We start from the raw sequence: 25,510 nt of genomic DNA, 5'->3' as shown, positions 1-25,510 counted from the left end.
CTAAGGAATAAATGAGATAAAAATATTAATCCAGTCTCTGGTTTTTCTCTTCCTTCTTTCCACTCTTCAGGTTCATGAAAGGTGAGAGTAGGTAAGCACATCCAAGCAGTGCCCCGAAATTTACATGTATGACAAAACGATCCCTCACACCCAAAGGGCACCCTTTGCCGGGCCTACTCACACGCACTGACACTCAGAAAACCCTGCAGGTGGCCTGTAGCCTGCCCCTTGGTGGCAATGTGAGCGGTGTTCTTAGAAAAAAGGACACCATGTGAAGCTTGGAGTTATGCTGCCACAGGGCAAGGAACTACCAGAAGCAAGGAGAGCAGCCTGGAACAGAGCCACCTCTGTTACCTTGAGAGGGAGGCTGGCCCTTCTGACATCTTGGTTTTTGCCTTCTGGCCTCCAGACCTGTGAGACAGTACATTTCTGTTGTTCTAACCTGCACAGTTTGTGGTATTTTGCAGTGACAGCTCTAGGAAACCAATAGAGCTGATCCCACGGCTCTTCGGGGTCGTCACAGCTGGTTCTGGGGGTCATGCGTTCGAAGCTGTTCATCAGCCACGCCCTGGGTGTGGGCTGCTTGCTCCCCATATCCAAGGGGTGTAAACTGGGTGAGGCAGCTCCGTCTAGTCAGGGTTATTCCTGCAGAGGTGCTCAGCTCTGAGGCATCTGCAGCCGGCACTCCTGCCAGAGCCAGGCCGGGGGGGGAGAGAAGAGAGGCGCCTTCACCCAGGGTGCAAAATGTCAGGGGTTGCCACGCCTCAGCAACCAAGATAAACAATATTTTAATGCAAAATTATACAAAAATTACAATGAGTGAAACCATGCATGATGGAAAAACACCTCTCAAAAATTTAAGTTTAAATTTTAAATCAGTAGCGTTGATTTTTCCTCTTGCCGTGGGCTGCGGAATGGCTTGGCATGGCACTGCTCCCTGCAGCTACAGAAAAGAGTGCCTTGGTCCTGAAAGGGACCTCTGGATGGCAAACCACAATGCCCACTGCGCCCAGGAAGTAAGGCCAGGTTTAGGTCCTAGGTAGTCAGACTCCATAGCCTGGATGCTTAATCACTGCCCTCTACTGCTTAGAAGCATCTAGAGGAAGTATAGCAAGCAAGAGGAATGATAGAAGCCATAAAGTTATAAAGTATGTTGTGTTACAAAATCAAATCAATTCATTGTTCTGTGAAATGGAAATGCCAATGGGGCCATGAATAGCTGGGTTACGGTGCTCTGGGCTCTCCATCTATGAGCATTTGGACCCTTCTGGATTCAGTAGAGAAGGGAGCCCACCTCGGCTGCTGGACAGGTTACCGTGCCACGGCCGACACGGTCAAATCAAGGTCTTGATGTGCAAGGACAAGGGCGTCTGCTTATCCCTCTCTTGCCATCAATCGAGCCTTTGGAGTGGTGCAGGGCTTCTGCCTGGCACATTCCCTGCTGCTTTAATGACAAATCCGGTAGGTAGGTTTTAGGCTCAGAGGAATGGATGGATGGGGCTGTACATTGACCTCTACCCTTCATCCCAAAGGCCATCTCCCCAAGGCCACCTGAGTAATTCACTCCTCTCCTTTCAGGCCTTGATTTCCACTCCTCTCCCACCCACTGACAGAAGCTAAAATAAGAGACAACCTTCCTTTGCCCAACTGTTATAAATTCCTGTCTTAGCAGATCTCAGGCTGATTGTCCTGGCTCTGCTGTCTGTAAATGAGGCTCCTCACAGGTAACGGATAGCCCCATGCTCTGGACATACATTTGACCTAACAGGAAGCGGCACTTCTAACTATTTAACAAGACTGCTTTGCAGCCAACTCCTTTGGATGGCATTCTCCCTGGGTTGATCATTTCTAATCGATAAAAATTGTCCGTGGGAACGAGTAACTCCCACCTCACATCGAATGACGGAGGATGTATCTTGGCTGTGAGCTCTGAGAGCCCCTGGCCTCCTGAATAAACATCACGTCAAAGGTTAGTCTCTGTTCTTCCCGACAAGCCTAAATTTAGCAAAATTAGGATATGGATTTTCCTTTATTCTCTGTGATCACAAATGTAATGTCAGATTTTTTCTCCCAGAGAGCTTTTCATCCCACCTCTACTCAGTGTCAAGGTTGTCAGAACCATAATTTATTCATATTTTTGACCTCTGGGGAGGACAATATCCAAAGGGTCAGGGAGTGTTATTGGATGTCAGGATGAAAATTCACTGCTCGGAGCCCTTTACAATGTTACATTTAATCAGGCCCTTGCGAATGAAGCCGCGATGTTGGCTGCTGTATTTACCCCTGAAGAGCGAGCCCTTCCTCATTAGCAGTTATGCAATATTTATGCATTTCCCGAAGTTCTCAATGTGGAAAACTCTCAGAGCCTGCTTGGTTTTCTCTGTAAGGAAGGGGAGGTCTTTGATTTCTGCCCTTATGCTTGAGTCACCGCCGTGACCCCTGGAGCTGCTGTGAGACCGGCCAGGAGGGGCGAGGGGTGATGAGCGTGCCGCTGTGGGCTGGGCCATCTCCTTCTGTGGTCCCTCTCCCAGCCGCTCTGAGATCTGCCTCATCCTTGCAGGGCTCTCAGTGCAGCTCTTTACCCAGAATGTCAAGGCCTGGGCAAGCCTGGAAGCTTAATTATATTCTGAGAACTGTGTGGAGAGGCCTAGAGGGCTGGAGGAACAATTAATCAATGCTAAATAATAACAATAATTATTCTCTGATTCACGGATAGAATAACTCCCTCATTCCTGACCTGCAATAGATACAGCCCAGATATGCACGGCAGAGCCTGTAGGCTCATTAGAATTCTTGCCAATCGGCATCTTATATGTCTTCTAGAGAATTCTATTTTCCCAGTCATTGTAAACGGCTTGGAAAGAGCTTTTGTAAACCCCACTGTCTTTTGATTGGTTTGTCTCCATTCCCCTTGAGGCAGCCAGGGGATAAGGTTCTGATGGAGTCAGTTCAGGCAGTGGGGTAGAGGGTCAGGCTCGGGGCTTTGGGACCAGGCAGACCTGTGTTTATGAATGGGTCCCACCACTTCTCTGCTCCGTAACCTTTATCGTGTCACTTAAATTCTCTGAATCTCAGTTTACTCATTTGCAAAATAACAGCAATAATTATTTCTCTCCAGAGGGCCCTGGGGAAGATTATGTATGATGAATATGAATTGAGATGGAGAACATTTTATTTTCTTCAGAGCAGGTACAGGGAAACCCTCTGATGTGGAAAGAATCCCCTGATTAGCTCACTTGGGGTTGAACAGCCAGAGCCTGGATACTGACGGTCATTTCAGAGGAGGCAGAAACTGTCCTGCTAAGTAGAGGGAGAGGACTGGGAAGCCGCCTCTATCTGGAGAACATTCTAGAAATATTGGTGAGGCTGATCCCTAGTGGACGTTGGTGAACGGGTAGCAGCCTTGGGACCAGGTGGCCCAGGGCCCAGAGATGGGACAGTGAGGGGCAGAGGGAAGTCACAGAAATCCTCAGGACTTGGGGTTTGAAAGAAGGGGCTGGGTGTCAAGGAAATGTCACCTTTAATGCAAGGGCCAGGGTCCCCCAGCAGACAGGCTTAGCACAGAGCGTGGCTGGGCCAGGGTCCCCCAGCAGACAAGCTTAGCACAGAGCATGGCTTCTGGTAAAATGCACAGTAAGCATTTGCTTTGGTCAATGTTAGTATTTTCCTGTTAGCCCAGAGGAGCTGGCATGTCAAGTCCATCCCCGAGGTGGACCAGGGCTGGAGAAGCAGCCACTTCTGCTTTCAGACTCCTACAGCCTTTGAGAAGGTACTTGCAGAACTGAGGGCTGTGAAGAGCATTAAAAGTCTGGGCCAGGCTTCCCTGGTGGCGCAGTGGTTGAGAGTCCACCTGCCGATGCAGGGGTCACGGGTTTGTGCCCCGGTCCTGGAGGATCCCACATGCCGCGGAGTGGCTGGGCCCGTGAGCCGTGGCCGCTGAGCCTGCGCGTCCGGAGCCTGTGCTCCACAATGGGAGAGGCCACAACAGTGAGAGGCCCTGCAAAAAAAAAAAAAAAAAAAAAGCCTGGGCCACTGAGACAGGGATCCGACTCCAAACTTTCATGTTATCTCATCTTATTAACCATTTGTAGGCTTTTTGTGTCTTACATATGTGTCAGTATCAATCATTTGTCTTATGAGTTTCTTTTTTAATGTAAAGGTACCTGCTCAAGTACCTCCTGGAAGCCCAAGGAAGGAAACACTATTCTCCCTGTTGCTCTGAGTCTAGGGAACACAGCAAGGGTCTCTCCCATCACAAGTCCCTTCTGCTCGCAATGCTCTTCCTTCATCTCTGCAGGTCTGAACCCCACCAAACCTTCCAGGTCCATCTTGGATGCCACTTCTCCATAAATTTTTCCCTGCTCTTACAGCCAGAGGGTGCCTCTCTGCTTGGCGTGCCCGCTGCAGCTGGAGGTTCCCTTTCTTGTGGTACTTGCCACTTTCTGCAGGGCCCAATGCATACATAGTGGGCCAGTGACATTCACAAAGGATGTGCCCGGGACCTTCACAGGTGCCCAGATCATAACTTCCACTCATCACTATGGATAATTGCTTCCACAGAACTTGGATTTTCTATTCAAGAGCTATCTTCACTTCCTTTTCCCTTTCCCCATCTCTTCAAGCACTTACTTTCCTATGGAAGTGTTTTGTTTTTACAAAGCATCAGTGTTTTCACCCCTTCGCTCCAGTGACTGCATTGACTGGTGCTGTTCGATAGAACTTTCTGCAGTGATGGAAATCTATATCTACACCATCCAATAGGGTAGTGACCTGTTATTGAGCGCTTGAAATGTGGCTAGTGCAACTGAAGAACTGAATTTGTAATTTTATTTAATTTTAATTAATTTAATGCTAAATTTAAATAGCCACATTAAACATGGGGCTAGTTGTTCCCATTGGGGACAGTACAGTCATAGAAACTGACAGGAAGAGAATCACACAGGTAGGTGGCCGGGCTCCCTCGCTGGCTAAGGAACTCGCTTTTGCACTCAGGTCCTTGAAGAGTGCATGATTCAAAAACATGCTAAGTTTCCACTTCTCTCTCAGGGAGGAGATAGCAGGAGTTAAAAATCTTGGCATGCCAAAGACGAAGCGTTTTCTTGTTTTATCTCCGCCATCCTTACTTCAGGGAAGCACATTAACAAATTTCTGTAGCCCACACAGTGCCTTTCAAAGAGTGTGTGTATAATAAATATTGGAGGGGAAAATGAGTGGGGACTTTATGCTTTTGAAAGACTAGCAGCCACTGTGATTCTCTGCTTTTAAAAACAGATACAGGGACTTCCCTGGTGGGAAAGAAGTCTGCCAATGCAGGGGACACGGGTTTGAGCCCTGGTCCGGGAAGATCCCACATGCCACAGAGCAACTAAGCCCGTGAGCCACAACTACTGAGCCCACGTGCTGCAACTACTGAAGCCTGCGCACCTAGAGCCTGTGCTCCGCAACAAGAGAAGCCACCGCAGTGAGAAGCCAACACACCAGAACGAAGAGTAGCTCCCGCTCGCTGCAACTAGAGAAAGCCCGTGCACAACAACCAAGACCCAATGCAGCCAAAACAAACAAGCAACAAAAAACGAGACGCAGTTGATGTTTGGGGTGAGGATACCGGGAGACTGAAAAGAATCATTCAGTAAATATTGATTGAGGGCACCTTCTGGTACACAGTGATCATGGTAGAAAAGGGAACATGAGGGCTGTTTCTTTTCTCCCTTACAGCACGGTGGTTCTGGAAGCTTCCTTGAGGGAACTTTGACAAGCTTATTGGTATGGTCTGGTGTTATGGATTGAATTGCGTCCCCCCCCCACCAACAGTTGAAGTCCTAACCCCAAGTACCTCAGAATGTGACCTATTTGGAAGTATGATCATTGCAAGTATAATTAGTTAAGATGAGGCGTATTGGAGTAGGGTGGCCCCTTAATCCACCCTTAATCCAGTAGGACTGGTGTCCTTCTAAGAAGAGGGGAATTTGGGCACAGAGGCAGAGACACACAGGGAAAATGCCACGAGGCAGAGATAGGAGTGTTGCGTCTACAAGCCAAGGAAGGTCGAGGACTGACAGCCACCAGGAGCAAGGAAGAGGCCAGGAAGGCTTCTCCCCAGTCTCGGAGGGAGCACAGCCCTGCCGACACTTTTTTTTTTGGCGGTACGCGGGCCTCTCACTGTTGTGGCCTCTCCCATTGCGGAGCACAGGCTCCGGACGCGCAGGCTCAGCAGCCATGGCCCATGGGCCTAGCCGCTCCGCTGCATGTGGGATCTTCCCGGACCGGGGCACAAACCCGCGTCCCCTGCATTGGCAGGCGGACTCTCAACCACTGCGCCACCAGGGAAGCCCCTGCCAACACTTTAATTTTGAACTTCCAGCCTCTGTAACTATGAGAGAATAAATTTCTGTTGTTTTAGCCCATGCAGTTTGAGGTACTTTGTCACAACAGCCCTAGGACACTAAGACAGTTGGTTTATGCCAGGATGGTTGTGGTGATACCCACAGGGACTCTACCGGTGGGTCAGTGAGGATTCACTGGGCTGCACTATGATTGGGGGGCAGGGTGCACAGAGGAGGTGCAGGCCAAGGTGGAGTCACTGCAGCCACCAGCCCCTAAAGCATTAGCGGGATCTTGCTCTGGTTCTGCAGACGCCAGGGTGTTGGAACAGAGACAGAGCTCCGGCCCCAGCACCACCACTTATGTTGGTCAAGCCCTGCTCCTCTCCTCTCCTCTGCGAAATGGGGATGCATTGTCTTAGAATTTTCCCCTCACTTGTGTGTCCCGGGTGTATCTCCCCAACTGGGTGGAGACCTTTGGAGGGCAGGAATCATATCTCCTCCCCCGCTTCAAGGTGCTCAGGGGGTACTGGATGTTGATGGCGCAAAGCGCCCTGAGATCGTCAGTCACATCTGCTCCACTTACTGCTGTAGACCCAGTGCCTGGGGCTCAGTAGATATTTACTGAATGAATAATACAGTCATAAATGAAGATCCTGGACTGAGTTGGTGGCACCCAGGTCTCTCCCTCACATCATACTGATGCTCACTTTGGAGGTGCGGGAAGGTATAACGTACCAGAGTGTTGTCACTTCTGGATTGCTTTCATACTTTGTATCTCGGATCAACACCAAAGGAGCAGTACTGAGGGACCAGGCCTCCAGGGGACCATGCGTCTCTGTCATTGACCCCACAGCGCCAAGGCCTACATTTTCCATCTACTCAGAATAAGAGAAAGGATGGTGGGTAAGGGGGAGGCGAGTCCAGGCTGGGTTCAGAAGTGGGTGGTGTGGCAAAGTTGCCTCAAATAAAGGATGGAATTAGGTAGGATCTGGCTTCTCTGGATTGCTGCAGTGTGGAGAATGTCTGAGTGTTCCCAATGAGCTTTGAGCTGGAAATGACCAGCTAGCTGAAATTGTCAGCCCTGTGACTGAGATCAGACAATCATAACACAAACAAATAAATAGCGAGAACAGTCTCCTCTCTTTACGAGTGGGTCCTTGCATTCTCCCTCTCTTCTTTCCTTCTTTTTAGAGCAAAACAGAGCATCTTCATGTTTCCATCCTGTGGCGCTGCAATCACTTGGAAATACATTTCGATCAGATTCGAGCTGGTTCGCCTCATTAGGTTTTTCTGTTCCTCCTTGTCAAGATCTCCCACCTGGCCACTGTGGCATTATTTCCTTGGTTGGCCGTCTCAGGGGAGAGGAGGCAATGGCGAGGAGACCTCTGCTGAGAAAGGAGGGGTTTAACAAGGAGTTGCTGCCCCTGAAGCCCCCATGGAAAGAGCACATTCTGTTTAACTAGAAGGGCACGTTGCAAATCCTGTTTGGCCGCCCTTCATTTCCTTCCCCACACCTCCCTGCTCCCGAGCCCCTGCCTCTTTGGGGGAGGGAAGGGACTGAACCTCCTTGGATTGAACCTGAACTGGAAACCAGCTCCTGTGAGCTCAGTTAACTCTGAACAGAACTGTTGGCTCCCTCTTCTTCTAAAGGAAAATTTACAGCTCCAATTTTTACAATTTACATCTTTCATTTAATATTCCAGCCTTCTTTCCCCAAGGCTTCCGGCACAGCTCGTGTCAGAAGGGACTACTTATTTCCCCAACCCTTTTTGCATTATTAGTTTCATTTATTATTTTTATGTTTTCTGTTGGGTTCATGTACATATCATTTCTCTGAGCTCCCCGGAGGAACTGACAAGGAGCTGGGAGCCGTCATCTCTCAGCCAGGGAAGCTAAGATGCTGTCATAGGTTCTCCAGGGAAAATGTTTCTGGCTTGTGCATTTCAAATTAGCCCCAATTAACCCCTCATCAACCAGCCCCAAAATGTCCATGCAGATGTTGTCAAACCTTCTGCTCCCCATTCCTGTCTGCTCCAGACAGTGGGGGGCTTCAGGGGACAACATGATATTTTAATCTCTTAAAGAACTAAACTGCCTTTCTCCCACATCCATTTATCTTTTGGAGATACACAAAGCCAGAGAAGACTGGAGTTTAAAGACGCGTCATTGTTTGAACGTAGACAGGCAAACTGATTTTACTTTGCCTTTGAAAATCCTAATATTTCTATTAAATAAAGGTGAGACAGCCACAGAGCAGCTGTGTGTCCTATGACACCTGCTGGACCATGGCAAAGGAGCCTTGTGCAAGGTTACGCTTGGTGGCAATGATCTTTACTAGATGCCCCACGTCACTTTCAGAAAGGTAAAGACCTTTGAGAAAGTCACCTTTCTAGCCTGGTATTTAGCAGACACGTTTTGAGTTATCATGGGTGTAAATGAATTCTCACTCAGCTTCTAAGAGGCAGGATTGTCCCTTAGAAACATTTCTGTTTGTGGGCAAGAGAATTGTTGAGCGTACATGCTCTGGTAACTCAGGGCAGGAAACTGCTTCTTTGGGGCTTGGGAAGACCCAGAAAAGTCACAGTGATTGTGTGTGGATTGGAAGCTCTTTGCTGGGAAGACCTCTGTTTCCCACCTTACATCGGCTACAGTGACGCCTTTGCCTGGATTTCATGCAGGGGGGAGACTCCTGATGTTTGCTGATCTAATCACTTCATTCCTCTTCACGGGGGTAAAAGGTAACAGGGTGTCAGCCAGGAGGGGTGCGGAAGCATAGTAGGCTTGAAGGGATCAGTCCTTCCAGAGTTGCGGCAGTTTTGTGACAGGCCCCTTTGTGTTCCATCATCAGCTCCATGGCTAACCCTTCCATTGCCTAGTCAGATCCCACGTCCTCCGCTGAATAGGCTCGACATGTTTGGTTGTGAAGCACTTGAGAAGCTCAAGGTTAAATGGAAACCCCTTGTTTATTTTGGGCCGAGTCATTCCCATGACCCATTCCTGGACTCAGCCCCACGTACCACATGACTTAAAAGGCTGCAGATTTCCAGTCACCCCGGGAGAGTTTGAAAATCTTAATGTGAACAAATGCAGTTACATGAAGATCACGCCGAAAGAGAAGTTCATGTTTATGTGTTCACGCCCTCGAAGCACTTCCTCGCTCATTATCTCATCTGTGCCTCCTGAGCCCGTCACAAATGACTCGTTTTCTCTTCCACGCTGGATCCTTCTTACAAAGTGCTCTTTGAAGTCAAAATATTTGACAAAATAAAATTTTGCCCAGAGTGAGACTAGCCTTGGAAAACCTGACTAAATCTGGGTCAGATACATTGACAGAGAAGAATTGATTCAAATTGTGCCAACACATGGTGTGTTTATTTCTTAGAAGTAATAGTAAATTAAGAACAATGAAAAAGGGAGAGGTGTATTTTTAAAAGTATATGTCTTTTTGAGAAACACTGTGTTGCTTATTAACCTCCTGGGGAATGGACTCCCCCTCATGCTGAGGCTTGGTGACATGTGCTGGTGTCCGTTGCTCTCCCCCCGGATGAATAGTAAGTTTCCGGAACGGTACTTACAGTCTGTAATACTATTACCACTCGGTCTGCTGTGGGGTCCCTCAGTCATTTTTTTCAATTAAAAAAGGCCCAGTGCTCTATTAACCTTTTGTCTGCGGCTCCATCCTTCATGCTGCCATTGCCCTGAGATGACGATCCGTGTATTAAAAAGGGCATATATTACTGTAAGCCACCTCCATGTTCTCTGTCATTATAAAGATGAAGCATCATTTTTTCATTAAAAAATATGAGACAGTTTGTCATACTCACAGCTGCCGGGCCTGCCTGCAATCTCCTTGTTACAGGATGTGAGAGGTGACTCCTACCACTCAAAGCCCGTGGGCTGGAAGCTCTCCTGAACCACTCCCCGTGGAAGATGAGCCAGCGAAGGGTTTTGTTGCCAGGAGGCAAAGATGAGGCCTATTGACATTTTATCCTGATGGCTGCTCTTAGGTGAAACACTGGCCTTGGTTTACCAGATGCCTGAGCAGTAAATAAAACTGCAACCTTCACACCATCTACAGCTGCACAGAAAACCAGGTGGCTTTCTGAGTCCTCGACTGTCTTCTCATGTGGGAAGCAGACAACTTCTCCAGGAAGCACAGAGTCCAGGCCATACACTCTGTGCTGTGGATCTCTCTGATTTTCAAGTCTTACAAGAAGCTGCCCAGAGTGGCCAATCTGGTCAGGTTACCAGGGTTTGAGTCGACTTAGAGATAAGCACAGCCAGGTGTCCAGAACCCAGCCACCATTGTTAGCTCTCTGACACCAGGTGACAGCCATTTGGGTCAGTGTCTTGGCTTCAAGTTTCCAGAACACTCAAGGAATTGCCTTTCTTATCTCATCCCAAACTTTGGGGGAAAGGTGCTGAGACCATTGGGTCTTTGGAAATACAATTTGGCTACACTGACATGGATGTGGGAATAGGTTTGATTGTGAATGTTGTTAAAATCACTGTTGGGCTGCACCCACTGGATCTCCATGTAAACCTCTGCTTGTCATTCTGGCCAACGATGCCTCTCTGTGTCTCCCCTGCTCTCCCCAACTTAGGGTCTCAGGGTCTCCTAGTCCCTCCAGCACCTCAGTTAGAACTGACTCATGGGAAGGAAGCCAGCTTCTCATTCAGTTCAACAAGCATTTATGGGCCATGTTGATCGGCACCATGACTAGTTTGTGATTTCTGACCTCACTTGTGAAAACTGTGCAACAATTCTTTCATTCATCTCTAATTGAACACTGTTCCTGGGCCACTTGTGAGCTCTTCCAAGCCCTGCTCTCCCTTCTCATGAAAGGGACAACATTGTCACTTTCTGGCTTCTGTGTGCCAGATACTGGGGGAAGCAGGTTTGCGTCGTGGTTGATATAGTTGCCAAATTGCTCAAGTTCAAATTCTAACTCTATCAAGTACTAGCTCTCTGCACTCAGAAAAGTTCCTTGACCTCTCTGAGCTCATTTTGTCACCTGTTAAGTTGGGCTATTAAAGAGTATCTCTCATGGGGTTACTGGGGAGATGTAATGAGACTATCAGGAAGTCTGTGCCTGGCATGAGGTTAAGTGCTCAACCAACTCTAGCTGCTGTTATTTTCAGCTACTCACGATCACATACTTACCACTTTAACCCTTATGAGAATCCTCTGAAGTAGGCATTTTATCTGATTTTCATTGGTGAAGAAATTAAGGCTTGAGAGGTTATGTGACTTACCCCAATTTCCCCAGGGGTAAGCTGTGGAGCTGGTAATCACACCCAGGTCTGTGGTTTCCCAGGTGTATCTTTTTTAATTTATAAAAATATTTATTTATTTTATTAAAAATGGAAGCGCCCCCCGACCCCAGGCAAGGCGTGCACTTTACATTGTACCTCCAAACTCTTCATGGCCTTCAATCATATTTCTACTCCATTCCAAGGTCACTGTGCTTATTTCATCCCCTTCAGAACTTGGCTCCAAAAATTTTCACTGTACTCTTGCTCCTGTATCTTCCATAGCTCCCTCTCCATGGCTTGCTCCATGGGCTTTTCTTCTATTAACAACAATGCTGGTCAACAACACTTTTTAACTCCCATGCATTGGTGGGCTGGAGATAACTCCTACCAGCTCACAAGACCTGGTTGTTAAAATACCAGGAATTTTGCAAGACAGTTGACATCATGTTGGTAGCTTGAAATCAGCCATGAGCATTTACGCTATGGACATCAGCAAATGCTACAAATCAGGGCTTTATTTTTGGTGTCCTGAGAACTGGTTGTTAAAGCTTACCAGCATGTCACTACTCCCACCCACACGTTCCCAGCTACCAGCATATCTCCCCTTGTCTTTAAAACCAAAGTTCTTTTTTTTTTCTTTTTTTTTATTGGAGTAAAATTGCTTTACAATGTTGTGTTAGTTTCTGCTGTACAATGAAGTGAATCAGCTATATGTATACATATATCTCCTCCCTCTTGGACCTCCTTCCCCGCTTCCCCCCCACCCCAATCTAGGTCATCACAGAGCACTGAGCTCAGCTCCCTGTGCTAAACAGCAGGTTCCCACTAGCTATCTATTTTACATATGGTAGTGTATTTATGTCAAACCTAATCTCCCAATTTGTCTCACCCTCCCCTTCCCCCGCGGTGTCCACATGTCTGTTCTCAACGTCTACGTCTCTATTCCTGCCCTACAAATAGGTTCATCTGTACCATTTTTACCTCTCTACCTCCCTTTCCTCAAATTACATCTAGTCTCCAGAGGAAATGAAGCTTTTGTCTCCACTCTTACCACCAAAATCAGCGATGACCTCAACCCATCTCAACGAGCCCTCATTTGGTGCTGTTGATCTCTCCCTCCTGAGTCTCCTTTGGTTGATGCGACACTGTCCTGATCACCCTCCTTTTCCGAGCACTCCTTTTCCTTTCCTCTGGGTCCTGAGGTTTTGTCTGTGTGCCTCTTCTCTTCTCTCTAGACTCACCAATTTTATCCACTCCATGATGTCCAATATGACCCACATCCTCTTGACTCCTGTAGCCTATGCTCTATGTACACGCACCACATCTCCTCAGCCCACTGGATCTTAGTGCACCTGTGCTGAACAGCTCATGCACACATAAGAATGCTCTGGGTGTCACTTCACTCTCCTGCCTCAGGGCTTTTTCTGACGCTGCAGAGGGCCAAATTTGAGTGCAGGAAGCATGGAAGAGTTAACACTTCCTGGGTGCAGCCCTCACCCGATGGGTATGTGGTAAGTGGATAAATCCTCCAGCTTCCCATCTTTAGAGGGATAGCTCTGTAGTGGTTACTACCATGTGACTGCAGAGAATCTCCGGTGAGACTGAGCTCCAGTTGCCCACTGACATAAGCCGCTCAATAGCACACTTTACTGGCTTTTCTTCATGCCCTGTCTCCCTCTACACTTTTCTCTACTCTGCTCTGTGGCATCACCTCCCAACTAAACTACCTGCACCCGAGTCTGTGTCTCAGGTTCTCCTTTGGGAGGAACCCAAACTAGAATACTCCATGGCTGAAATTTCAGTTCAAGACTCACTACAGATCTCCAGACCTGTAGCATCTGTAGACGGATACTATCTCAAGATCAACATGACCCAAACTGAGCCCATTCCATTGACTTCTGCTCCTGTCCCTACATTGATTTCTGCCTCTGATACTCTCTGCACTCTGGATTATTCCGTGTTAGTGTGATCTACTCAAGTTCCCAAGCTAGAAATCCCAGAGAGTAATTTTCTCTTTTATTTTGTCTACTACGTCGGATTACTCACCAAGTCTTATAACTTTGAAATGTCTCTCAAATTTGTCCCCCGGGCTGAGGAGAAATTGGGAGAAAATCATCAATTCACCAGGGGCTCTTTCTCCTCCAACAAAGAAATTGTGCAAGCCTCCTCTTGGCATTCACAAAACGAAAGCGGCATGAAGGTTTTGCAGGTTCAGAATGCTCTCGGGACATTGGAAAGAGTATGTTTTCACTACAAGTATGCATACAGTGGCTGAGATGTGTTCTTCCTTCGTCATAAGAAGTGGCTGCTGGTTCAGTCATGAAATCACAGGAACTGTGGCTTAGTTTGATGAACTTTGTTTTTGAAATGCCAACCAATTGAAGAATTTTTTTTTTTTTTTTTTTTGCGGTACGCGGGCCTCTCACTGTTGTGGCCTCTCCCCTTGCGGAGCACAGGCTCCGGATGCGCAGGCTCAGCGGCCATGGCTCACGGGCCCAGCCGCTCCGCGGTATGTGGGATCTTCCCGGACCGGGGCACGAACCCGTGTCGCCTGCATCAGCAGGCGGACTCTCAACCACTGCGCCACCAGGGAAGCCCTGAAGAAATAATTATTATAATAAGTTAAATAACGACTGTTGCTCACTGAACCAATCTTGCTTCCTCAGACATCTGTGGTCTGGACCCTTCTTACCTGCTCTGGGTAAGAAGGGTCCACGTGCTTCTGGCACGTGTTCAGGTAGAAGTGGTAAATGGATGCATGCTTCTGATGCCCCAAAGCTCTACTTGCCAGGGCGCTGCTCTATTTTCAGAGCTGCTAGGCAAGTATCTCTTCATCAAACATCACCATTGAAGTATGGCAGCCCTTCCCCCAGAGACTGCAATTTTCTAGACCCACAGTTGGCCCCAGACTCCTCCCGAAACAATGATATTCCCTCTCCCAGGAACTTGGAGTTGAGATTCAGAGAGGCTGGCTCACTTAGTTGCCAGCACTGGCCCTGATGTAACACTGTTAGCCAATGCAGATTGTCTTGACTATTGAGGTTGCCATATTGGGGCAACCATTTTGAGGCAACCATCAGTGATTGACATTGACAGGCATCAGAAAAACCAGGTTAAAGAAAAAAGCAGAAAGATGCAGAGAGAAACATAAGTGAGCCCCCAAGGGAATCCAGAGAGAGGCAGATTCTATATAGTTTTCTGACATAAACAATGCTTGGAGGATCACGTGCACATCTTTCCACACCTATGATTATTTCTTTTTTGTTTTGTTTAATAAATTTATTTATTTTTGTGTGTGTTGGGTCTTTGTTGCTGAGCATGGCTTTCTCTAGTTGCAGCGAGCGGGGGCCACTCTTTGTTGCAGTACGCAGGCTTCTCATTGAGGTGGCTTGTCTTTGTTGCAGAGCACGGGCTCTAGGTGCGCAGACTTCAGTAGTTGTGGCACGTGGGCTCAGTAGTTGTGGCGCACGGGCTTAGTTGCTCCACAGCATGTGGGATCTTCCTGGACCAGGGCTCAAACCCCTGTCCCTTGCATTAGCAGGTGGATTCTTTTTTTTTTTGGCAGGTGGATTCTTAACCACTGCGTCACCAGGGAAGTCCCTGATTATTTCTTTATGATAACTTTCTGCAAATGGAGTTTATGTCAAAGAATATTTACATTTTAGGGATTTTGATATATGTGCCAAATGACCCCTGAATAAGACTTTTTTTAAATCAATTTTGACCCTTATTTATAGTCTGTGTCTGAGTCCTTGTGCTCTGATACTCCCTAGATATTATCCTATAAAGAAAATATTGGGAACAATTTGAAGAACATAAACATACATTTCATAGGAAAGGAGATAAAATGGTTATTTAATATATGGGATGATGCCCAGACTCACTTACAACAGGAGGAATGCAAATTGAAACTATCGTGAGAGAGCACCTTTTACTCATCCATTTGGTATCACACTCTGTTGGCAAGGCTGTGGAGAAACAGGCACACTCATGTATTTTACGTGGGTGTGTAAATTGGTAAAACTCTTACAGAAGGCAATTTGGCAACATTTCCTGAATTAAAAATACATATACCCTTGGTCCCAGTAATTTCACTTCTTGGAATTCATTCTCCAGACACCCTGGCATATTTGGGAAATGACATATGTTCAAGGTTATTCATTACAGCATTGTTTGCAAGAGTAAAAGACTGGAAACCATCTAAATAAATTCTTGTACATCTATACAATAAAAAACTATGTAATGCTATATAGAGAAGTCCTTAATATACCCATATTAATCGTTGTCTAGCATATATTGTTAAGAGGGAGAAGCTAGGTGTGAAACTGTGGATGTATGTGTATATATATAATGCTGTATTTTATTTAAAAGGGAGGAAAATAAATACTAATGCATATTTGCTTGTGTATATGTATATAAACTCTGGAAGGGCACACAGATATTCATAGCAGTGTTTGCCTTTTTGGGGTGTGGTGAGTCCCAGGCAGATGGGGGGACGGTGGGAGGAAGACGGTTCACTGTATTCTTTGCTTTTTGTTTGCAAACAGTGGTTGCCTGTTTGGGGTGTGGTGAGCCCCAGGCAGATGGGGGGACAGGGTGGGAGGAAAATGGTTCACTGTATTCTTTGCTTTTTGATTTGGGGACCATGTAAATATACTTACTTTTTTTAACAAAAAAAAATAAAATGAAAAAATGTAAAATGCACTCACTGTTACAATTTAAAATTTTAATTTGCCTTTAAATATTTAGTGAATTTGAACATTTTTTCATAAACCTATTGGTCATTTGCATTTCTTCTTTGGGAATTATGCCGTTGGTATACTTTGATGATTTTTTAAAAAAATTGAAGTTTCTTTTCTTATTGATTATAATTGCATCCTCTAGCTTAAGAATACTAACCTCTATCTCTCACATTTGTTTCATGTTTTTCCCAGTTTGTTGTGTATCATTTAAACCTCAACAGTACTTGATTTGTTACATTGGAGTTTAAAATTTTTATGGAGTTGAAACTATCTGTTCTTTTACTTGTAAAACTTCCTTTGCAAACATAATTAGAAAATTCTCTCCTCTAAGATGAGATATTCACCTGTATTTTCTCCTAGTTCTTTCAGGGTAAATCCTTAATTCTTTTGGAATTTATTTTTAGGTACTGTACAAAGCTTTTCTTTTTAGCAAATTGCTAGCCAGTTGTCCCCAAACTAGTTATTGACTAAAAGTCATCCTATGCCCACTAACTTGAAAAGCTAATGTAAACTATTTTTACCCATGGGCCTGTTTCTGGGCTGTCTTTTGCTCCTACACTGATCCACCTAGACCTGTACCAAACCAACCTGGCACTCGTTAAGAACCCACCAAGTTCTAAGCTCAGAGCTCTGTGCTTCCACATAGCATTTGCTAGACCCTGGGCAGGAAGTAAGCACTCCTCCTGAATCCCCGTGACATGCGTCATCATATGCTCTGTGCTTGCCCTCCAATTCCCATTGTACCTGAAGGGCATTTTCTCCTTCTCTGCCAATCTGTGAGCTCTTCAAATATAAGTCTATATCTTCTATTTTTTACACTTCCACCATGCGCCTACCATCTGACAGAGCAGTTTCAGCTGTGGAACAATGGAGAATCCACTAAATTCCAGTTTGGCCACTTAATAGCATTTTTATGTTATCTTGGAAAAGAAACTTACCCACTCTGACCCTCAGAATCTTGGCCATTGAAATGAAGGTAATAATCCTTACCTCATAAAGTTAGTGTGGGGATTAAAATAAGTTATACTCAAACATTTCTGGCACAGGCCCTGGTACATAGGAGGGCCTCGGTAAAGTTTCATTTATTCATTCATTCATTTAAAGTTCTTGTTCATCAAATATAAATGAATATTTTGATTGATTCATCTGTCTCCATCATCCTGAACTTGGCTGTGCTGAATTAACTTCTCCCATAATGGCTTCTCAGACAAGGGACTGGGCAAGCCTGCTGATGGGCTCCCGGTGGCTTAAAGCCAAATAAGATCCCAAACCACCTCCAGCTGGGGTTTTGAACATTTTGGGGTATGCGTAGAGAGGACAGAATAAGGGGCACTGAGCTTGGTGGGGAAGCCGGAGGCTCTGATATGTGTGTGTATGTATATATACGTATGTGCATATATTTGTGTGTGTGTGTATATATATTTAATGCATTCAGTTGTTTTTGTTTGTTTCCAGCAGTGGTCAGAGATTACACATTCTGGAGATTCACAGAGAGGGAGAGAGAAAGCCAGAGAGAGCCAGGTACGTGGTTGGCTGCAGGATCTCTCCCCTCCCCACTCTTCCCTCCTCCCTTTCATCTTATCCCTCCCACACCTCTGCTGCTCCAGGAGACTCGGAGCTGCTCTCTGTGGGAGTTTCCAGAGCTTTTCATCTGAGCTGTGAGTCACACTTCCCTTCTTTGGAGAGCAGGGTGGAATCTGTCAGGGTCAGGGAAGAGGGTGGGGAAATGGGCAGAGGCAGGGGGGATCAGATGTGAACATGCATAAAGCTCTGTGAGGACAGAAAGCAGAACCCCGGCGGCCGTGCGGGAGCCCCCCCGCCGGCCCCCGACCTCCCCGCCCAGCTGGTCTCTCCCCCCTCCGGGCTCCCACAAACACCACTCAGTCCTGGATTCGCCTCTGTAATTGTGTGTCTGCGTATCTGTTTTCTCACTAGGTAGTGAGCTCCTCAAGGCCAGGCGTTGATTACTTTTTACCCCTTGATCCTAGCACAGGGCCTGGAATATAGTAGATGCTCAGGAAACATTTGCTGTATAGACGAGTGAGTGAATGGACGTGGTGCATGCTCTGTGGGTTAGTAGTAGAGAGAGTTTCTATAAGACTGCATGCGCTTGTCACTCACCCCTTCGGGTGTGGATAAGGATACGCTGTGCTCCCGATTCCTGAGCGGCCGGGGTTGGCTTTGGTTTCCTGGTCTTCTCTGGGATAACCACAATGGAGTGTTGCATCCTGCCTCCTGGACTTTATGAAGATGAAGACAGTGCAGGTTCACGCATCCCACCTTGCCTCCCTCCCCCACCAAGAGGAAGAATCTAAATACAGAGGCTTTTAGAATAAGGCCGAAGGGGGCCAAGTCCTGCATCTCCTACCTAAGTGACTCTGGGCAACGATTTCACTGCTGTTTTCAGTACCTTTAAAGTGGGAACTAGAAGCCGTCTCAAAGGGCTGGTGTCAGGATTCCGTGAAATAGCACGTGGGAAGTCGTGAGCACAGTGCCGAGCATACGGTTGGCGCTCCGTAAACATTAGCGATATTCCTAAGCTACATCAAGGTGTAGGTAAACAGCCTATGTCAGGGTAGATGAAAATGGGGGTGGGGAGTGGAGAGAGAGAGAGAGAGAGAGAGAGAGAGAGAGAGAGAGAGAGAGAGAGAGAGAGAGAAGGAGGAGGGGGAGGGAGCTAAGGCTCTCGGCCGGGCTTTACCTCACTGGTTCTGTGAAACCTGCTATGTGACCTGTGGGACATCACTTAGAGTCATTTCAGGCCTTGGGGAGGAGGGTGTAAATTGAGGTACAGGGTTGTTTTCCAGGCCTGTAGTCACAGCCCATGAGAGCTGTCCACCAGGTCACTGAGGGAGACTGTCTTCTGCTCTCTTCTGTTCTTTGGGGTCTGAACAAAGTTCTAGAGATGGAAAGATTTCCATATTGATCTCTCCAGGCACATTGATTAAATACGTACTGTCTGCCAGGGGATACAGAGATGAATTAGATGCAGTTCTCGCCCCCCTGAAAAGCGTCCAACCTACTTGGCTTTTACCTACAAGGTAAAAACTCAGAAAAAGTTAAATCTTAATCCAAGAGTTGAAATCACAGCTCAGAAAACCCTCCCATGAGGGCAGCACCTGACTTTTGCCTGGTGAGCGTGATGGTGAGTGTCAGCTCCAAAGCAGGGGTCCAGGTGGAGTGGGCTGCTGAGAGCGGGCTCCCCAGACAGAGGCTGAGGGGAATCTGGGCCCCAAGAAGGAGGGTGTTCTGGGGGAGCTGTGGGGGAGTGGAAGTCGTCTTCTGGGGCGGTGAGGAGACCAGTCTGACCGGAAAGGAGGCAGGAAGCCTGGGCGGGCAGCTTGGCACGTATTTGGAACCATGGGTAGCTTTTGAGCAGGGAAGTGACTCCACGTGTATGACATTTCTAGAACTTCTACGGAAGACTTTCCTGAGTGTTCACACTTGTGCTGTGAATGTGAGACCCACACTCGGAGGAAGCTGGGCGTCCCAGCCTGGAGGCTCTTCTTGTACCTCCAAGACCATTAGGGCCTGGTTGCTGCTCCCTCAACCCCAAGTCCTGTTTTCTCAGGAGCTGTTTCCTCAAATCTTTTGTGGCCAGAAAGAATCATGGTTTCATTTGGTCTTCGCAACAGCTCCCTGCAGCGTGAGCAGTGTGAGTGACTAGCCTGGTTTATGTGATAAGTTAGTGGCAGGTCTGGGCGCTCCTGGACTCACACTCCAGCTTCCTGGGCCCAAGTTCAGGGCACTGCGTCCTACTGCACAGCTGCTCCAGGAGCCACAGCTGCTCCTGAAGGCTGGATACAAAAATCTGGTATGAACTGAAGTCTTTGCCTTTAAGGGCATTTTATGTCATCAGAATAGAAGCCATTTCCCCAATTTTGTCTTCAGAATAGCTGACAGGCATCTGGGAAATGACTCAAATAAGATAAGGTAGTCAAGGCACCTAAGAAAAAGTTGCTTCAACTCCTCCCCAACCCCGATGGCTGAGGGACTGGTGACTGGTGTGCAAGAGTCCAGCAGACAGTTGGCCATTCGACCCCTGGCGGGAGCACCCCTGTCCAGTGGGCCCGATGGCAGAGACGGGGTTCATTGCTGGGAGCAAATGATTGCCATGGATACAGTGGGCAAGGTAACCTCGGGCCCACCTGCATCGACCCAAGAAAAAGCCCATTTCAACCCCTCTGTGGCCCTTTTCGAGCCAGGCCTGGAGACCCTTCAAGAAGCTAAATAAGTAGGAAAGTGAGGCGACAGCAACCCAATTTGGCAATCAGCCTGCATCAGGCCAGGCAAGATGGATTTTCAACTTCAAGGAGATTGACAAGAAGAGCAGAGGGAACCCTTACTTTTTTTTTTTTTTTTTTTTGCCGTACACGGGCCTCTCACTGTTGTGGCCTCTCTTGTTGCGGAGCACAGGCTCCGGACGCGCAGGCTTAGCGGCCATGGCTCACGGGCCCAGCCGCTCCGCGGCACGTGGGATCCTCCCGGACTGGGGCATGAACCCGCGTCCCCTTGCATCGGCAGGCGCACTCTCAACCACTGCGCCATCAGTGAAGCCCCCCTTACATTTTTCTTTCCCATTCTGTGTCTCTTTTCAGTGAGTTGAAAAATTTATGTTGCAAAATATATAGGCCCAGAAAGAACCCCAACCTGAGGAGAGTTTTTGCCGTTTGATGTATTGTCCCCTTTATTTAAAATGATGAAAGAGAGAAAATGTTTTTCAAAGTGACATCATTTATCTTATGATAATCAATGAAACCCGTTTAAACTAATATATTAAAGAAAACATTTAAGTTCAAACCAAGCAAAAATGCGAGAGGTCTTTGAAGGAACCCCAAGGCTCTGAGGGGAGGTGCTGTGGTCTACTCTGTTCCCCTTTCTTAGGTCTGTTGTGTCGGTCATTTAATTTTCTGGACCCTCTTTCTGGCCAACCTGGGCGGCTGATCTACTAATAAACCACAGGGCCAGTTGCTCCCGGCTCTTCCCCTGCTGGTATCGTCATAAATACGAGACCCACTTGACACCCTCTGCTTGGGGCTGATCTTGATTATTACCGAGGGGCTGGGGGCCAGGACACCTCTGCCCACTTCTCGGGACTCCCTTCTTTTCCAGGGAAGCCAGCCAGGCAGGTTTGATGTTCCTGGAAATCTTTGGCCGCTGGTACATGGGGCCTCAGGCAAAAGCGGGTTCATCCTTTCCCTGCATTGCTGTTCCAGGCCCATGTTGTTTATTCATGTGCTTGTGATTCCCATGGCAGAGAGGAGGGCTGGGAACGAGCCTCTGCCTACCCTCTCCCACCTGCGCCCACCAAGAATTGCTTCTCGGTACTTCTCCATTTTTAATAGCTTCTGAGCCAGCTTGGCATGCAGATGCCCCCAGTGCACTGAAAAGCTGCAATGCCAGTAGGCTTGCTTCCACGTTTGGGCCAACTTCCCTGAAGGCCGAGGGAGGGAAGCTGCCTTGTATCCTGTTTGGGATAAGGCGTCAAGGAGGGTTTAGTTTTATGTGGAAGCAGAGGGGTCGTTACCTTTATGACTGTGATCCGAGGGCACTAGGAAGCTCCTGCCACCAAATATCTTACTTACCAAAACATCTCAGTGTCTGAAGCTTCACCATGGTATTTTATGCATAAGGTTAAGCATTCCTTGTTTGCTTTAAAAAATATATATATATTTATATATATATATAAATATATATATATATATCGGGGCTCTCTGTTCTTCAGAATTTCTAGGCATCTTCTTGTAAGATGCAAGACCTCTTGTGGGCAACACATGGAGTCCGTAGACTCTAAGCGTGAATGAGTGGGCAGAAGTTTTTCCCTCTGAGGGCTCAGGCAGTAGAACTTTCTCTTTAGTCTCTTCCCTGGACCCTGGGGGTATTCAAACTCCTGGAACACAGTGGACACTTTTGCTAACTTCCCTTATAATAATGCTCTGACCACATTTCAGGCACCAGACTTAACCCTTTTCAGGCATTAACTCATTTATTTCTCTAGTATATAAGTTATATGAAAGTAGGAATCTGTCAGTGCTAGAACATGGTCCTTAGAACATAGTAGGAGTTCAAAATATGTTGAATGAATGAATGATTCCTATCAACAATCTTGTATTGTTACCATAATTATCTTCATTTTAGACAGAAGCCAGCTGTACTTTAGAAAGATTAAGTAATGTTTCCAAAATCTCCCAGCGTGTTTGCTGTAAAGCTGAGATTTGAACTCAGAGCTATGTGATCCCAAAGCAGTGCTTGTAACTAGTCCTCAGAGTGACTGAACAGTAGAGAACTTGTGGAGGATCTCCAGGTAGGGGTAGGGGGTGAGACAAGGAAGTCTGCCATTTTTCTATCTCGCCAAGTCCGTGCCAAGGGAATCAGAACAAATCTGGTCCTGTGTCATTCCTCTTATACTTGCTCCAAGTTCACTTATGGGTCAGAAGTAGATTACCTGATGATACAGTCAAAATTGAAGTTCTAGCCCAAAAGACTTGTCATGTGATGATCTACAGAACGATGTGCTATGACCATCCCAACCCCAATGGCGATGATTCAACCACCAGTGGAAACTAATGGAACTGCCAGAGAAATGTCTTCTGTCTTGAAGCAGCTAACCTTTAAGAGAAGAAATGTGCTGCATGTTTGGGAGGAAAACATGGTTTCTTAATCCATAAAACATGTCGTCCTCCGTACTGAAAATATACACTTGGGAAAGTGGGAAGAAGGACGGTAGGAGGAAATGCCTCAAAACTCCCCACAGTGAAACCCTTCGGGACTATTTATTTATTCTCTAGTTTGTCATCAGGTACTGGGTCTTATCTTAAACTACATAGCTATGTCCCTGATACCTCCTATTATGATGAGCTCACAGTGGAGGATTGATTCACATATTTTAATATAGGAACTCATTTAATTTTAAAAATACCTTGAGGGTCCCCAAAATAAATGTTTCAAAAAAAATAAGAGCTCTTTGGAAGACAAAGTCTGTGTCATATTCTTCTTTGTGTCCCTGGGCCTAGTACCAGGACTAGCACAAAGTAGGTACACACATAATGTTTGTTGAAGAAAATGAATGAATGAATTCTTTGGTTTAACATTGATTCGAAGCACTCTTGTTCTTACAGCACTGATGTGCAGATGGTGGTGAGAGTGAGCTGTGTAGTAGAACCCTCTACTAGAAAAGGGTTAATCTCTTGGAGTTGGATTAATCCAAACTGTTACTTTACCCTGCCCCTAAGGGCATCATTCAGTTCCAGACTCTCCTTAGTTCCAGGTAGGAACTGGGGTAGACCTTGCCCCATTGGCTCAGCTTTTACTTAGTCCTGCTGATTCTTACCCCATAGCAGTATCTCCCAATATTGTCAGATCCTTCAACTTTTTAAAGAGAAATTTAAAATCTGTATTTGTATGTGACACATACATGTTTTTATGTTTGCAACTACAGTAGGGACTGTAATTGTCCCTAAAAATATTTTTTCTTCTTCTTAAAGAGTGAAATAATTTTTGGTTGGGAAACAAGGCCACTGAGAATAAAGACTACATTTCCCAGCCTCCCCTGCAGCTAAGGGTTGCCGTGTGACTAAAATGTGTCCAATAGAATGAGAGTGGAAATAACAGTGTGTACATTTCCAAGTCTTCCCCTTAAAGGGAGGGGTGTGCCCTTGCCTTCCCCTCCCCAGCATTCCTGCTGGCAGTTGTACAGACATGCTGGTAATCACTCAGAAGTATATGGACAAAATAAACACCCTGGAAATGACAAGCCAACAGGACAGCAGGAGATGGGAGCCCTGCACCAGCCTAGATTTGATGTGATATAGAAATGCATTTCTATGTTGGGTTTGTTGTTTATGGGTGATCTTGTAGTTAATCAATATAGTAACCCAGTTCATTGCTTAAAATGCTTTGCAGTGCAAATGAAGCAAGTTTGTTCTTCAAGACAAATGTCATTTTGTTGCATTTGGCTCTACCCTATTGCTCTCCTCTCTGGGAGAATCCTGTGAATTGATGGTTTGAAGAGAAGGTCCAGTATCCACTCTTTGGAACTAACATTTTCCTGGAAAAACTTGGAAGAGGGGTTGGGGCATTGGTCCCCCTCTGACCCTGCCTCCTGCCCCGAGGAGTGATCTGGTCAGTGTGGCCCGTGGCTGAAGGAACTGGTATGTGAGGCACATATCTGGGCTCCTCTAAATCAACCTAGGAGTTTGGGGCATGATTTCTTCTTCTAGTTCTTCTCCTTCACCCATCCCTTCTTCTTCTTCCTCTTCTTTTAAGAATCAAGAGCCCATGGAAAGGCCTGTATTTCCAAGCAGCTGGCTGTGGGATGGTGGGAAAGGTTGGGAGCGGGGAGACCATGGGAGCAGACTGTTTTTTCCTTTCTCCCCGAGGCCTGAAGCCTATGGTTGTTTTCTCTGTAGGAGGATTGTGTAGAATCTGCTGCACTAGAAAACAAGGATCTTGAGACAGTTTCTCGCCTGTAAAACGGGGGTTGGACTTACTTGTTACTCAGCTGAGCATGAGAGTGACAAGGATGGATGAGAGTGGGGTTTGTTCTCAGGAGCTCAGGGTAACAGTGGGGACACAGTGGGAGCAGACTGCGTGGAGTTCAGCTGTCCTGGTGCCGGTATGCTCAGGATAGAAGGGGCGCAGCAGGGGAGCCTCTGGTGCAGTGACTTTCGCCAACACAGGTTGAGTCTCCTGAAGGTCTCTGAGCTCTACTAGTGGGTAGACTCTGCTCAGAGTCTCCTAAGAGGACTGTGCTCACAGGCCAAGGAAGCGTTCTGCCCTTGACCATCTCCAGCTGGTGGTCGGGCCATCGTTCCTTCATTCACTCCTGATTTACTGAGCATCCTCTGTGTTCCAGGGACCATGTTAGGTACTGAGGTTAGAATGTTGAGATGCCTGGATCACGTCACCATGAGGTGACAACATAAAAGAAAGCCCAAGAGACTCACAGAGAAGCCTGCTCTGACATTGTTCCTGTGGGACCTACTCCAGCAGCCCCGAACCTTCCAACTACTTCTTACTTGTTGAATCCACTGCAGTCAGTATAGGCCCTGTTTCCAAGGAGTCTAATGTGGACAAATGACCTGTGAGTGGATAAGTATCAGAGTAATGCTTAGGGTTGGCTAGGGACACGGAACAGGGCTGCTGTACCGGCCATTTCCAGAACTACTTTCCATGCTTCTGTACCTGCTC

At 46.9% G+C, this 25,510-nt stretch overlaps 1 long non-coding RNA gene across 1 annotated transcript in view; it reads left to right on the top strand.

Annotated features, from left to right (window-relative positions):
• The window catches only part of LOC132436642 (uncharacterized), an 88,337-nt gene that overhangs the window by 10,896 nt on the left and 51,931 nt on the right, over nt 1-25,510 (top strand). Inside the window, exon 2 of the long non-coding RNA XR_009521825.1 lies at nt 17,780-17,842. This is a non-coding gene — a long non-coding RNA (uncharacterized lncRNA). The remainder of the gene's footprint in view (nt 1-17,779; nt 17,843-25,510) is intronic.

The sequence above is a fragment of the Delphinus delphis genome, chromosome 13 (assembly GCF_949987515.2).
Source record: "Delphinus delphis chromosome 13, mDelDel1.2, whole genome shotgun sequence".
Lineage (NCBI taxonomy): Eukaryota > Metazoa > Chordata > Mammalia > Artiodactyla > Delphinidae > Delphinus > Delphinus delphis.
The sequence above is the reverse complement of the archived record's forward strand: the minus strand, read 5'-3'. Positions and strand labels throughout refer to the sequence as shown.